This window comes from Mustela nivalis (assembly GCF_964662115.1).
Source record: "Mustela nivalis genome assembly, chromosome: 12".
NCBI classification, from domain to species: Eukaryota; Metazoa; Chordata; class Mammalia; order Carnivora; family Mustelidae; genus Mustela; species Mustela nivalis.
Window position 1 is genome coordinate 88,650,020 of NC_139031.1, and position 16,149 is coordinate 88,666,168.

Genomic DNA, 16,149 nt, shown 5'->3' on the forward strand with positions numbered 1-16,149 from the left:
CTGTGGAAAGGACCAAGGTGCCCTTCAACGGACGAATGGATAAGGAAGACATGACCCATATACACTATGGAGTATTATGCCTCCATCAGAAAGGATGAATACCCAACTTTTGTAGCAACATAGACGGGACTGGAAGAGATTATGCTGAGTAAAATAAGTCAAGCAGAGAGAGTCAATTATCATATGGTTTTACTTATTTGTGGAGCATAACAAATAGCATAGAGGTCATGGGGTGTTAGAGAGGAGAAGGGAGTTGGGGGAAATTGGAAGGGGAAGTGAATCATGAGAGACTATGGACTCTGAAAAACAATCTGAGGGGTTTGAAGTGGCAGAGGGGTGGGAGGTTGGGGTACCAGGTGGTGAGTATTATAGAGGGCACGGATTGCATGGAGTACTGGGTGTGGTGAAAAAATAATGAATACTGCTATGCTGAAAAGAAATAAATTAAAAAAATATTCTTGAATAGATATTGAGCCTGTGATTGGTCTTTTCTATTCCATATGATCTAATAATGTTATATGTCTGTAAATATAAAATATCAGAAAAATAATGGCCAAAAATGTGGCTGCTATGAAAAGAAACTCCTGGTTATTAAGGTTGTCAGAATTTTAGTGATACATGAATGTTAGCAGTATATTTCACTTAGTGTCAGGCTGTAAACCTAATGAGTATCAGAATGTAAAATGCCTCCTTTTCCAGGAACCTCACTGTTTGCAGAGAGACTGTGTATGTGTGTGTGTGTCTGTGTGTGTGTGGTGATTTAATAACAAATACTGACTCTCTCGCTGTTTTAATACTTACAGAGCTGCACACCCAATGTCCCCTTACTACCCATTCTGTCAGTCAGGCTACTGTTGGCATCCCTCTGGGCAGCTGTCATGTTACTAGGAATCCTAGTTGGGGGATGGTGGGACGAGGTCATGTAGGATGATCGTTGGGCTCCCCAACCACTGGGCGTGTCCCGCCTCTGCCTTTCAGTGTTCACTTCTGTGTGGAGACTTCTTTTGCATGGTGGACGTTGTGGGGGACAAAACTTAGTTTGCCAACACACCAACCTGCTAGACTCTGGGAGGAGGGAGACCACCAGAAGCCAGGGAAGGATGGGGCACCACAGAGAAGCCCACATTGGCCTGGTGCGTGTTCAAGGGCTGGAGACAGAGTGATGTGGGCAGGAGCCCAGCCTGGAGAGCTTTTCCAGGCATTAGGAGCTTCTGGCTCAGACAGGTGTCTTTTGGGAACAGCTGCCTGCCCAATGTCAAATGTCTAGTTCAAATGGTGCTGGATTATGTGTCTGTCAGCTGATGACAGCAGTGACCAGTACCTTTTACTCCCAAAGTGATCCTATCACAGGTACAGCCTCCCACATGTTCTGTACCATCACCATCTATAATGGTGAAGCCTCGTTTTCCAGTGTGAGCTCCTGGAGATTGCAATTCTCTCTCCTGGTCACGACTGTCCTTCCAAATTTTTCCTCAGGGGCTTTCGGCTGGGTGTTCCCCATCATCCCATCACCTTCTTGCTTGAATGCTCTTGTGGTTACTTGATTTCCAAATGTCACCTCAACAGGCTGAAGAAGAACCAGTTAGTGTCTCCCCAGGTTAGGCTCCTGAGAACAGCTGGGACTGAGCTAGAAGGAAGGGCTGGAAGGGCTGATTTGAAGGGAGTTGCATTCAGGGGTGTAGGGATGTATGTGAGGTGGGTCTTAGGTCTCCATTCTTCAGTGAGCCCCAGAAGAAAATCAGAGCTGGTAGAGGACAGGGTGGGGAGAGAACATGGCTTCTCTCTCCAGCTGTCAGGCCAGGCTTCCCTAGAAGACAGTGTGAGCCCCGGGGGAAAAGATATTCCAACACCTGAAACAGCCAGTGCCTCTTTGTTCCTGGTGATCCCAGTCCTAGGACACTAAGTACTGTGCGCATCTGAATGGCCCTGTCCCTCAGGGAAAGAGAGATGGAAAGCAGTCAGGATGAGCTGAGACAGCAGCTCTAAAAGTCAGCAACTCGAGTCACCTGTGGCTTCATAGGTGCTGTAAGCTTGTGCTTGAAAGGCCTGCCTGTAGCCCCTCAGACTTGTGCCAGGGACAAAGCTTTCGACACCCTCTGTGTGTGCAGCATCATCAGTCTCATCTTCCAAACCTAATATTGGGTGAGCCCCTTCCCCCTACTGCTTCTAAAGGTTGAACATTATCATTCCTCTAGCTTTCTTCTCCTTCAAGGTGTTTTGGGTGTTCATGTTAATTTTAGTGTACGCTTGATAACTTGCGCCCCCAATGCCTGCTCCACTGAATCTTTAATGAATTTGCTAAGAACTACCATCATGACAATATTGAGTCTTTTAACCTATAACATGGATCCTCTCTGGATTTATTTAGATATTCTTTAATTTTTCTTAATTTTATTAATTCATTTTATTCTTAATTTTTCTTAGATTCTTAAATTTTCTTATATTTCTTAGTATTCTTATTCTTAAATTTTATTAATTTTTCTGCAATATTTTGTAATTCTCCACATACAAGATTTGCTCTTCTTTTCTTAAATTAATTCCTAAATCTTTTATTTCTTTTGGTTCTATTGTAAATGGAATTGTTTCTTAAATTTCATTTTCAAGTGGTCAAGCCAGTATGCAGAAATCCAACTGATATTTTGTACTTTGAAGTTGTACCTTGTGACGATGCTGACCTTGTTCATAAGTTCTACTTTTGGTTTTGTGTGCGTGTAGATTCTATGAAATTACCTACAAACAAGACCATGTCATCTGTGGTTGAAGACATTTTGGCATTTCCTTTTCAATTTGCTAGAAATCTTCGTATTTTTTCTAGTCGCACTCTCTAGAATCTGTTACCATGTTGAACAGAAGTGTCAAGAGCAAACATCCCAGTCTGGTTCCTGTTCTTTGGGGAAAAGCATCCAGTCCTTCAGCATTGAGTATGATGTCAGCTGTGGGTTTTCATAGATGCCCTTTATCAGGTTGAAGGTGTTCCTTTGTGTTGAGATTGTTTCTTCTGCCAATGGAACTATTCTCTTAAAGCTCTCTAGTGAGTATTTCATTTCAGGATACAACTTTTCTATTCTATATTTTATTTCTTCTAAATACATGTTTGTGTTGTAACTTTGGTATACTTATAACAATATGCATTTTTGGCTTTTTGTATTTATTTCATTTATTTGTTTATTTTTGGCTCCTGTCCACCACCAGCAGGTCCAGGAAGTCGCAGTCACCACCGTCCAGGTAGAGCAGCAGCGCGCACGTGGGGCTGGTGCGCAGGCTGAAGCTGAGCTCTTTGCTGCTTGCCCTGTTGGACCAGCGCGCATAGGGAGCCCAAGGCCCAGGGCCGCCACCCAACTGCAGGCCACCAGCGCCTGCCTCCAACGCCAACGCCCGTAGCAACAATGGTGGTGATGACAGCAATGAAGGCCAACACAGGCTCTGTGCCCAGATGCTGCTCAAGCTTCATAGCTAAGGGGGCAGGGGGAGGGCAGGGGCCGTGCGTCACCCGCATATCCACCGCGCCGAGCAGGACTCCCTCTCCGGCTCACAGTACCATGGGCCTGGCTGCGGGGCGAGGCACAGAGGCCCAGGTACAGGCTAACCAGGACTGAGGTAGCGGTGGCAAAGGCGCCCCTCCTTTGCTGCGGGCTCCAAGGAAGGATGCTGGAGGGATGCCTTAGCAACCACCAAGAACAAAGTTGTGATCCTTCGAAGTAACCGCACACCTCAAAGAGTTTGTATTGAGTGGTAGGGGTTATCACCCCCTAACAACAGTCACACTTTTGTGATTCTTTGACGGTCTTATTATTTTTTATTGAAAAATATATGTTTATAAAAAATAAAAAATTATATTAAAAAAAATATATATTTTGTTGAAAATATATTGTGGCAACTTGAGATTGTGACTTTCTCCAGAAGGTTGCTTTCATTGCGGTTTGCATGCTGAGAAAGTTGCTTGGACTTCACCTGTGATAGTCTATCTCCTGCGGTGTGTGACTGCTCATGCCTCTCCTGTTTTCTTTCCTAGTTATTTTCGTTTTCAGCCTAGCTTCCTGGGAATCACCCTGGGTCTACGCAGCTTCATGGTTCCAAGATTTCTTAGGGATGTGTCCCAGCAACTTGATTAAGACTTCGCTTCTGCCAAATGGTTTTGTTGTAGGTCTTGGGGAGCACATTCCTATTTTACACAATTAGCACATAGATTGTACGTGCTAACGTGTACGTCTTCTCAGCTATACTTTTTCTGAGTCTTTTCATGGCTCCTGTGCATTAGACGGTCACCTCACTGTCAACCAGCTGTGTGTGGCTGGGTTTTGCTTTTTTGAGTCCCTCTAAGCACGCACACAGCTTCAGCTGAGCACATGCTTGCTGCAGTCATGACCCCAGCCGCAGACCCGCAGAGCCCCTGGCCTTCCTGATTGCACACCACACAGCTTGTCAGCTCCCCTTGGCATCGCTGCATCCCAGATTAACCAGCTCCTTACACTGGGTGACTTTGGATCCCATTCACAAGGCCTCTCCTAATTGGGAGGAAACTTCTGGCTCAGGATGCTCAGTGTGGGAGCTGGAGGAAGAACAGGAGCAACGCAGACGAGTGCACTGCTGTCGTTCCTGAATTCTGTAGGTTTTCAGCTATAAACCATTCTCAGACAATTGTGCAAATCAGACATTTCCCAGCCACCGAAATAGTCACTTTTGTTGCTCGAGTCTGGTTTTATTTCTAGCATTCACGGAAAGATTTGTTGACCATAAAAGAGGACCTTGCTACCGTTCACTTTTAAATTATGTAAACTATACGTATTGTTAAGTTTTAATCCAATCTTTGGCTTTATTTAGAACTCGCAAATAATCCCAAGACATGCCAGCCCCATGAGGCTCAAACGCCATTATCTTGACAGGTGGGCAGTGAACCTAGAAACAGGAAGATGTGGTGTAACCATCTCCTCAGACTCGTTTCTAGGTGAGAAGGCATGTAATCTGCCCCAGTGTCTCTACAGCAGTTTAATTGGCTGGAAAGTGAAGCCTCCCAACAGTGATGCCTTGTCTGTGTATTTTACCACAAACTTCTCCTGAACTATGGGACATGTATGAGGTTAAGATGTGGAACACAGCTTTTCTAAAGGTTCTCTGCTATTTATTTGCCTGTACCAGATAAGTTATTGGCTATAATGCAGCAGACATTCTCAGGAAAAGAAAATATCTTACTTGAGGTATACTATCTGAAAGGATTAAAGCAACTGTGAGGCGGGCTGCTTCCTTCGTGTGTGAGTTGGCTCTATCCCTCACCTGCTACCCTGGTCTTCCTGCGGCTACTTTTTTTTATGTTCCTTCCCTCATTGTGAGAGTAATACAGGTTCTTTTATTTTTTTAAATATTTTATTTATTTGACAGAGAGAGATCACAAGTAGACAGAGAGGCAGGCAGATAGAGAGAGAGAGAGAGAGAAGGAAGCAGGCTCCCTGCTGAGCAGAGAGCCTAATGCGGGACTCGATCCTAGGACCCTGAGATCATGACCTGAGCTGAAGGCAGCGGCTTAACCCACTGAGCCACCCAGGTACCCCAATACAGGCTTTTAAAAAAAAAATGTGCATAGAACAAGATCATAGAACTTGTGAACTCTGTGACACATCACTGTGGACAGTTTGTCTCTTATTTTGTGTTTATATGTTCACGTAATTGTTGTCATATCACCAATATTATTCATATCATGTTTTAAATTCTAATGTAAAAGTAATAAAGTCATTTTGCTATAGAGATTTTGGAAGATCCAGAAATGATTGAAAATACCTGGGTATTTCCTTCTCTCTCTGATTTGCAAGCACACACACACACACACACACACACACACATATATATATATATATATATATATATATATGTTTTTATTTTTATAAATATGGTCTTATGGGATATACAGGTTTTTCATTACATATTTGCTTTTGCTTCATAGCATAAGTATTTACCAAATTGTTGCCCAATACATAAATATAAATTTTAGTGCAAAATATTTCATGGAAATATAATAATTATTTGACTTTTTTCTATTCTTAGACATTTAGACTTTTTCTGGTTTTAGAGAAAAACGAGCATGAAGGAAAACAAGTATTATTTTGTCAGAGCTATTTCATGAATAAAAAACTGCTGGATGTAATGACACAAATGTGTGTATTTGTGCAGGTCAGGTAAGCTCCATCTGCGCTGTTCTGAGAACAGACCAAATGACAGAAGTGCCACCAGGAGGAGTGTGGGAGTCTGAGGATTAACCAGAAAGAGTTTTGTAAGGTGGAGAAAGGGGCTAGGAGGGTATGTACATTCTGGTGTTGGGACCCAAATCTCCAGAACTTGGTGGTGCGGTCACATAATATCCTGTGTCAGGTGGAGAGTCACATATACACCAGGTCCACTGATGATGTCTAAGCAAGAGGTGAATTTACAATGTACCCTGAGGTTACAATGTACCCTCCCACACATGCTGGGCTGAAAGAGTAACATGGGCCCATGCTCACGGAAGCCAAAGCTCACACAGATGTTGGTTCTCTGTAGAGAACAAGAGGAGTGAAGTCTAGGGTGAGAATATGCTTTGTGAAGTCGGGCTGTAAAAGCCAAAGCAGTGATGTCTTCAGTAGAGTTTTGTTTCCCCAAAGCCTGAACAGATTAGATCCCGGGATTGGGCACAATCTCTGTTCCATGTTTGGGTGGGATGTGGGTGTGGACACTTACTTTTATGTTCACATCACTGAAAAGCCACCCTCTCCTCCACACCCCTCCTCAAACACACTTATCTGTTGTGCAAGTCTTCTACTGAGCATTCCTCTGTGTTGCTCTGTAGTCACTTGTCCCTGTAGGGACTGGCATGACTTAGTCTGTGAAATTCAGTGACACAGTTGAATTCAGAGCCTCCGTCTGTCCATGTGTTCTTGAGAGGAAAGAAGCACCTGCTGTTGTGTCGTCTACAGACACCCTGTGCTAGTAACCTCATGGGCATGGGTCTCATGTCACCCTGCCTACACAGACAAAATGAGACCAGAAGTCTGAGCCTCAGTAAATCACCTGCCACGGAAAAGCACAGATCCCGGTGGAATGTCGGGGATCACCTAGTGCTACAAGAAATCTCTGCTATTTCCTTCAGAACTGTGTCATCGGAATGGACTGAGTGTGTAGCAACTCAACAGCCCTGGGCTTGCAATCCTAACTCACATAGCAGCTACAAGAATGAACGTGGTATAAATAGAGGGACCCTTAGCCACAGCCAAAGAGTATATTTGAGAGCATGTGTGCAGATGAATCTTTTCTTTCCATTAACTGTGGCCTTTTGGAAAGGAGCAAAGTTGGCTGTCCTTTAACTGTTCTTATTTCATCTTTCAGCAGTGGTTGCAGAGCCCCAACCAGCAGGGGCCAGCTTGACTTCAAGTACTTCCAGGAATCAGCCACATTTGAAGGAGAACATAGCGCCCTCCTTCCACCCACACTGCTTCCAGGACCACCACCCTCCCCTCTTTGCACCTTCCAGTCCAGGGCAGCCCAGGTCCAGTTGGGGAAGGAACGTGCTGGAGAGTTGAGCCACAGGACACAGCGCCTAGGACCCCCAGCAGTGACATTAGCTCACATGGCTTAAGTAATTTGCTAGTTTCCTCTCTGTGCCTCCATGCTTTCCACAGGCAGAAATAGTTCTACATGTCTGAGTAAGGGCCCAGACATGTGTCCTAAGAGGTCTGAAGAAATTTTTGACAAGGAGTAAATCAAAATTAAATTTCCTCTTTTTGTATCTTGTGGGCTTTATGTTGTTTCCACATGGGAACCTCTAGTTGGTTTCCAAAAGCACCTGTTTCCCAAGAACTGAATCTGATTGTAAATTAAGAAAAAAATCCTTCCCAATTTTAAATGACATATTGTTTAAATTCTAATGTATTGAAGTTACTACATTAAATGGATTTGTTAACAAAAATAGAAAAAATAAACAATCACTACCTTTTTCACCACTTAACACACTGAATATTTTGATTTACATCCATGTGTGTAGAAATATACACATACATATTAATGAGTGCTCTAATTGTTAGTGTGTTTGCATGTGTATGTGTGTGTTTCTCTTACTTCTAACGTAGAGCTGCCAACAGTAGAGGCTAATGTTGTTGAGCACTCACGGGTACCCAGGAAAGTTAACTCATTTTATCCACACAACTCCAAGAGATGGGTCACTTCAACTCCATTTCACAAATGAAAAAATTATGTCAGAGGGTTCAAATAGATATAGAACCAAGATTTAAGCTCAAGCATATGGAGTTCAGAAGTCAAGTACTTAATGCCTTCACCATTTTACCTTTTCAGTGTTAGTGCAGCTCTCTTGAGATTCTTGTGACATCAGAAAGTTTGGTGCCTGTGACACACTAGACCAGGTCTGAGCACAGCCACCAGTCATGTGACATGTTATAGTGTCACCACCAGAGTGTATTCAACCAAATGAGTCTGAATCTGCTAAATTTTGAATGAAAAATAACCTGGAAACCTTCATTGTCTGTGGCTCACATAGGATCAGTACCCCAAAGAAAGCTTCATAAGGACTATTTCAGAGAAAGAATTAGAAATGTGGAATTGACCATTATTACAAGTGATGCTGAATTGGAAGACTCAGTTGTCATGCTGTCCTTTACTTTGGACTCTCAATTAGCACTAAATAAATTACACAGAGGCCAGAGAAGGATTTTGATTGCTTTTATTGTGCCTATTATGAAAAACACACAAATGTTAGGTAACAAACATGTTGGCTTGCAGGTATATAAAATAAAGACTTCAAGGCAGTTATCTGGTTAAAGAGTTCAAGGAATGAGGTTGTAAGGTGTACGGTGGTTGTACCCAGAGGCATGGGGACTGGGTGGCTGGGAGCTGGTGGACAACAATGAGCGGGTGGTGCAAAAGACTCTGTGGATGCCCCCTGGCCCAGCCCCTGAGTCATGGCAGAATTTGTTCTAGCTGCAGAGTGAAAGCTTCTGTTTGTCAAGGGGTTTGTAAGACTGTTTTTGGATAATGACACAAGAAAAGACACATGTGAACTGAAATAACCCAATATCAGAAAGAAGGCTCACTAGATCCTCAGCAGATACTTTTAGGGACACTAGCCAATGGCAAGAAGTGACACCTTGTGCCACCATGTGTTAGGAACTCTTCCCACTGCCACTGAGTGCTGGTCTCCCAAGCAGACAGATGACGATGATGACGGAGTAGACCAGGCTCTTCAGGAGGAGGAGGAGATAGGTATAGTAGGCAGATGTGTTCCCAAGTTGCAGCTGCAGGGTGTCTAAAAGAAGCGTTTCATTAATTTCACATGTTGTTTTGAAAGGCTAGGACTTATTAATGGGCGAAGGGTCACTGTATACACTTCTGATGACCTAGGTTAAAGTGACACACTCACACCAGCACAACTGGAGAAAAAACACCTACATCACCATCTCCACCACCACCGGCCCCAAGACAACTCAGAACACAGTTTGAAAACACAGTTTTCAAACATCTATGAAATTCACCTAGAACGTTCCAAAGTAATAAAAAGTAAGGTTGTGTTTTAATGAATGAATCCAATGGGAAAAAGGCATTGGTGATAAATAGCTTTTAACATTCCTTCTTCCCTACCATGTTTCGAAGTAAGAATAAGAGGCAATATAAGTTCTGCAGAAATTTCATGGATAGCAATTAGCTTAAAACAAATACAACTTTGTTGGACTTTGTAACACCTCAGAATTGCGTTGGATCTTATAAATCTGACTCATGAAAAAAGAAAGAGTAAGAGGCAATATCCACTAAGTACAAACTAGCTGTTACTTATTTTGGCAACTTTGTATGCACAGCTTAACTTTATTTAATTTTTCAATAACCTATGAGATTATTATTATTTTCACTCCCATTTTTACAAATAATCTGAAGACAGAGAGAGAAGGGCTGATTTCATGCAACTAGTAAGTACCAGAAGCTAGATTTCAAATCCAGCAATACATCATTTAAGAACACTTTCTCAGCTCTCTATAATTCTGCATATTCATGTGCAAAAAATAACAAAGATATAAAAATGATTAAGCAAAACTATAAGCTAGGATGATGATAATGAAGAAGGTGATGATGATGGTTACAGCCCACAAGTTTTTTGATACTGGACATGGAGGGTGGATCAGCAGGGCTAGAACCAATGTTCTTCATCATTACCTCTGTTCATATGTTGGGAGAAAACATCAGGAGCTAGTACTTACGATGTAGCAGCTAAGTGAGATACCTATGCTAGACATTTCACATATGTTACGTTATATCTTCTATGAATGAGTTAGGTGTTATTTGTGTCATTTTGGTGTGTTCAGAAAATGTAAATAGTTTAGCCACAGGCATGCAACTTATATTTAAAAGAGTGGAGTTTAAGTCCACTCTGTGGCACCAGAAGCCCTGCACTCAAACCCCCTCCCCATGTGTACACCTGTCTCAGGGTCTCGGCTTTGGGGATTAGAGCAAGAATAAAAACTAAAAGATTATATGAACTCTTGATTCAGATGGTCTGGTATGAAGCCCTAGATCTTGCTGTGTGGTATGGAGACAAATAAATTTAGCTCATTGCCCCCCTGTGTAAAATGGGAATAAAATCCTCACAGTGAGTATTAGGAGATTTAAACAAAATGCACTCACAATGCAGCACCTTCTGTATGAGAAGCTCTTAGTGTCAGTTCATGTTATTAACCACCAGCAAGAACATTTCTTTTAAAAATTTAGAAGCAATCTGGAAAAAAAAAATCTAGAAGCAATTGATATCCTGTTTTCCTCAGTCAGTAGTAACAAAGGTCACAGAAGTTAATGAATTCCACTGTTGAAAGAATTCAGAGCACATCACTGCACCCTTAACTTATCGTCCTCTCACACCCAAAGCAGCATTTACTGTGTGATGATGATTCCTGAGAGATGATGGATTGTCTTAAAATATCACTCAGTCTATTGTCCAAGATTAAGCATTCTGAGGTTTTTCCCTGAAGCCAGGGCAGTTCAATGGTGATGTTGACGAGGAGGAAAAAATGCTACAGCAGAACATAAAGGCAAACATAGAAAAAAATCTTACCATTTTCATCATTCAGAGAAGATTTTGTGGAGTTAATAGCAGCAAGCTCTGAAAGAAATGAGTGCAAGTATTATTTAATTGTTCAAATCCATTATTTGATTTGTATCTGTGATGTCGATAGATAGATATTTAGATGATAGATAGATGATAGATAGATAGATAGATGATAGATAACAATTAGTAAGCAGAGAGGAGAGTCTTTACCAATATGACCTCTGAAATTCCAGAATTGATTGTTCTGAGTCTGTGTAATTCGGTAAATCAATTCAAAATTGTATTTTTGTACATGAAGATGTTGAACTTCATGAATTATGCATTTCTTTCCTTTTTTCCCCCATAGCTGGAGGGTAAATGCCTAAGACTACCATATATATATATATGGTAGTCTTAGGTATTCATATATATAAATATATATATATATATATGATTTTTTTTCAGCAAAACAGAATTCATTGTTTTTTCACCACACCTGGTGCTCCATGCAATACGTGCCCTCCTTAATACCTACCACCTGGCTGCCCCAACCTCCCAATCCCTGCTCCTCCAAAACCCTTGGGTTCTTTTTCAGAATCCATAGTCTCTCATGGTTCACCTCCCCTTCCAATTTCCCTCCACTCTCTTCTCTCTATCTCCCTATGTCCTCCATGCTATTTGTTATGCTCCACAAATAAGTGAGACCATATGATAATTGACTCTCTCTGCTTGACTTATTTCACTCAGCATAATCTTCCAGTCCCATCCATGTTGATACAAAAGTTGGGTATTTATCCTTTTTGATGGAGGCATAAGACTCCATAGTGTATATGGGTCACGTCTTCCTTATCCATTTGTCCGTTGAAGAACATCTTGGTTCTATCCACTGTTTGGCAACCATGGCCATTGCTGCTATAAACATTGGGGTACAGATGGCCCTTCTTTTCATTGCATCTGCATCTTTGGGGTAAATACCCAGGAGTGCAATTGCAGGGTCATAGGGAAGCTCTATTTTTAATTTCTTGAGGAATCTCCACACTCTTCTCCAAAGTGGCTGTACAACTTGCATTCCCACCAACAGTGTAAGAGGGTTCCCCTTTCTCCACACCCTCTCCAACATATGTTGTTTCCTGTCTTGCTAATTTTGGCCATTCTAACTGGTATAAGGTGGTATGTCAACGTGCTTTTAATTTGAATCTTCCTACTGGCTAGCGATGATGAACATGTTTTCATGTGTCTGATAGCCATTTGTATGCCTTCATTGGAGAAGTGTCTGTTCATGTCTTCTGCCCATTTTTTGATATGATTGTCTGTTTTGTGTGTGTTGAGTTTGAGAAGTTCTTTATAGATCCTGGATATCAACCTTTTGTCTGTACTGTCATTTGCAAATATATTCTCCCATTCTGTGGGTTGCCTCTTTGTTTTTTTGACTGTTTCCTTTGCTGTGCAGAAGCTTTTGATTTTGATGAAGTCCCAAAAGTTCATTTTCACTTTTGTTTTCTTTCCCCTTGGAGACATGTCTTGAAAGAACTTGCTGTGGCTGATATCGAAGAGGTTACTGCCTATGCTCTCCTCTAGGATTCTGATGGATTCATATCTCATATTGCCAAAGACTATTTTGCTTTCCTTCTCTGCTCATAGCTCCTAGCACAGTGCCTACTGCAAAGTAGGTGTCATATAAAAATTTGTTGAATGGAAAAATAACCAGAAACTGGCTGCTGTACAGTCCTCAGCACCCACTGCTGACTTGAAGTACTGTTCCCAAGATGAATCCATCCAACCCTAGAATCACAGCAGAACCTTACATGTTTATAAGGAGTCTGGTTTAGTTCGCTTTCCCATCTAAGCAAAAGAAAGCAGTCATATCTTTCAAATCATACAAACTTCAATATCCTCACATAGTGCACATGATTTTGTGGAGTGGTAGTATTTGTAGACATGACAACAGTATGAATGAAAGTTAATACCTATTAAATGATTACTACTCTGCCAGACACTGTGTTAAAGGTTCACATGTATTACGTCATCTGATCCCCCAGTTACACTCATATCAGCTGAATTTGCAGGACTCCATTTTACCCAGAAGGAAATAAAATTTAAAGAGTCTATGTACCTTGCAAAATTATGCAAGTGATTGTTAGAGCCAGCCCTCAAAGGATGATGGTGGGCATTTACATGAGTGAGAGCATGTGAAAAGCACCTTGTAAAACACCCCATAGAAATGGAACATAATTCCCCATTGTACACTGTCAAACACCATCTATTCCAGATATCTTAGTCTTTCATCTTAGCTAATGACCTTTTCATTACAGATACTCATTTTTTAAAATATTTTATTTATTTATTTGAGAGGGAGAGAGCATGAACAGGGAAAAGAGACAAAGGTAGAGGGAGAAGCAGATTCCCCACTAAACAGAGAGCCTAGGGGCACTTAGTCAGTTAAGTGGCTTTCTTTGGTTCAGATCATGATCCTGGGTCCTGGGATCCAGCCACCCTTCAGGTTCCTTGCTCAGTGGGGATCCTGATTCTCCCTCTCCCTCTGCTTGCCTATAGCTCCCCCTACTTATGCCCCCCCTCTTCCTTATTCTCTCTCTCTCTCTGTGTCAAATAAATAAATAAATTACTAAAAATATAAAAAAATAAACAGGGGGCCCAAAGCAGGACTCAATCCCATGACCCTGGGATCAAGACCTGAGCCAAGGGCAGGTGCTTAACCAACTGAGCCACCCATTCACCCCTGAATGTGAACTTGTTTGTAGGGATAGAATGAAGACCGTGTCACATTTAGAGCCATCTGAACACACACAAAAAAGGAGTTGTATTTACCTATAGTGTAAATACAAAACAAAGACAAAACAAAACACAAAAGCACCCAACATACATACTAAGACAAAATTCAGTAAAATGATCATTGACCACAGGATACAGGAAGAGAGAGTTGCAACGCTCTTTTGTTTTATCCTTTTTCTGATCTATTTAACTTTGTCCACAGAGACATGGTTATGGTGTGCAATTTTATGTACTCCGCACAATCTTATTTTGGTGGGCTTTTGAAGAAATAGGTTTGAGATATAACATTTGAATATATCCCAGAAAGGAAAATGTTACTATAATTATGTTAATTATAATTACTATAATTGTTTGATGATCGTATTATATATAATTACTCTATATAATATGCAGTATATAAAATACTATATACAACTATAAATAATTACTAGAATTGTTAGATGTTAAAATATCCTCAAGAACTTACTTTACAGTGCCTTAAAGATCTCCTTTTTTTCCATATAGTGACTTTATTGATCATATTTATATCTGAAATTAATATAACACTGTATGTTTACTAACTGAGAGTAAAATAAAACTTTAGAAAAGATAAATGAAAATCTCTTATCATCATGTATTGTTTGACATAAAGACAGTACAGTAACAAGTTTCGTATAAAACCTGTACATGGGATCTAGGTGCTCTTTCTCAAGACTTGTCAAAAATGAGGACAAGATGAGTTTTACCTCTTGAGAATCACTTCATCATTCTGTGCTTTCATGTATCCATATACATATATATAAGTTTTTATCAAAAACAAAAACAGGGATGCCTGGGTGGCTCAGTCAGTTGTACATCTGCCATTGCCTCAGGTCATGATATCTGGGTCCCGGGATCTAGCACCCCATCAGGCTCCCTGCTCAGCAGGGAATCTGCTCCTCTCTCTCTTTCTCTCTCTCTCAAATAAATAAATAAAATCCTGAAAAAAAAAAAAAGAAAATTCTGTGAACCAAAATTAGAAATTTGCTATTGAATTGCATTAACAGAAATGTGTTTTTTAGCTTTCTTGCTATGAGAACTTGGAGACATTCCTTTCAAAAATGCTAAGTAAAATACGTCATATACACAGGAACTTCTCCCTTACCATAATTCTCATCATGAAACTTACTATACTTTTTACTTTTCTCTGCACACTAGAGAAATCAAAACCTAACAGGATACTTCAGCCAAGGGGTTACATTAAATTTATGCCTTGCTCATTTGCTTCCTGTAAATTATAGAAATTAAAACATTAGGGCTGACTTATAATCTTATTTAAGTAAATTTTAGAAAAATATATAAATAAATATAATAAATATAGTAATAAATTCTCCCATGTTGTGTTTTCAACAAGCATTTTCACTGGCATAATTTCATTTGATCTTCATCATAGGTCAGGTAAAAGTAAATGTTTAATGTGAATATTGTCATTGAAGCAACCAGGAATCTGGGAAATACCAAAAATTCAAAACTGGGTAATTTTAAAGATTTAAGCCTATTCATGAGTCAGGCATCATCCTATCTAGGAAGTAGAGTGGAGCTTCAAAGGCCAATAAGAAAGAGGTTTTTCAAGATAGGGAGTGAGAAATAAGTTATCAGCAAGGAAACCACTGGCTGAGGCAAGGTCATCCTCTTATGGGGCATGGAGGGGGACCATCAGTAAACTTCCTAGTGCTGACCAGGAAGTTCCCATGTCCACTCATTAAAGATTACATTTCTGGGTGTTGACTCGGCAGTTGGGTAGGTATGAAGACTTAATGACTTGTGGCCTTAAGCTAACTGAGTATATTTTGAACCTGTGGTTTTCCTTTATAACAACTCTGCCTTTTGATCAGACTCTCAGCTGAACTGAGAGATGGGTTCTAAATTGAAGGCATTAACACTACTCTCAGCAACTGCTCTGACATTCTCACAGTAATTGTTGTTCCTCTGGGTGATAACCTTTTTCTTAACCCTTGTGATAGTCACAGGTTTCAACTTCAGCTTTACAATTTTTGAGTTGGTCATTCTCTTCATTTGTTGTAATGTTCCAGTCTTAGATCATTTGCTTGGAGATTACTGGCTTTGTATTTGCATGTAAAGCTTTTGAGAGGGCATAACACACCAGACAGATTATTATGATGCCTCTAAACAGGATAATTCCTCATGTTTGCCATAGTCCCCAAGACTTGAAGCAATTAAAATCAAATAAGTAAGAAAGACACCAGTAAAGAGTGACTTTTAAGCCACATGGCTTGCACAATGATCTGATGTTATTGGGTTTTAATTTTCCCAATAGTGTTCAACTTGGTATAGAA

The 16,149-nt window shown here is 40.8% G+C and overlaps 1 gene segment (V, D, J or C); it reads right to left on the reverse strand.

Annotated features, from left to right (window-relative positions):
- Positions 1–8,681: 8,681 nt before the first annotated feature.
- LOC309844791 (T-cell receptor gamma chain C region 5/10-13-like) overlaps positions 8,682–16,149 on the reverse strand; it is a 47,495-nt gene continuing 40,027 nt past the window's right edge. Inside the window, exons 6-7 of the C gene segment in view lie at positions 11,072–11,119; positions 8,682–9,280 (exon numbers count right to left, since the gene is read on the reverse strand).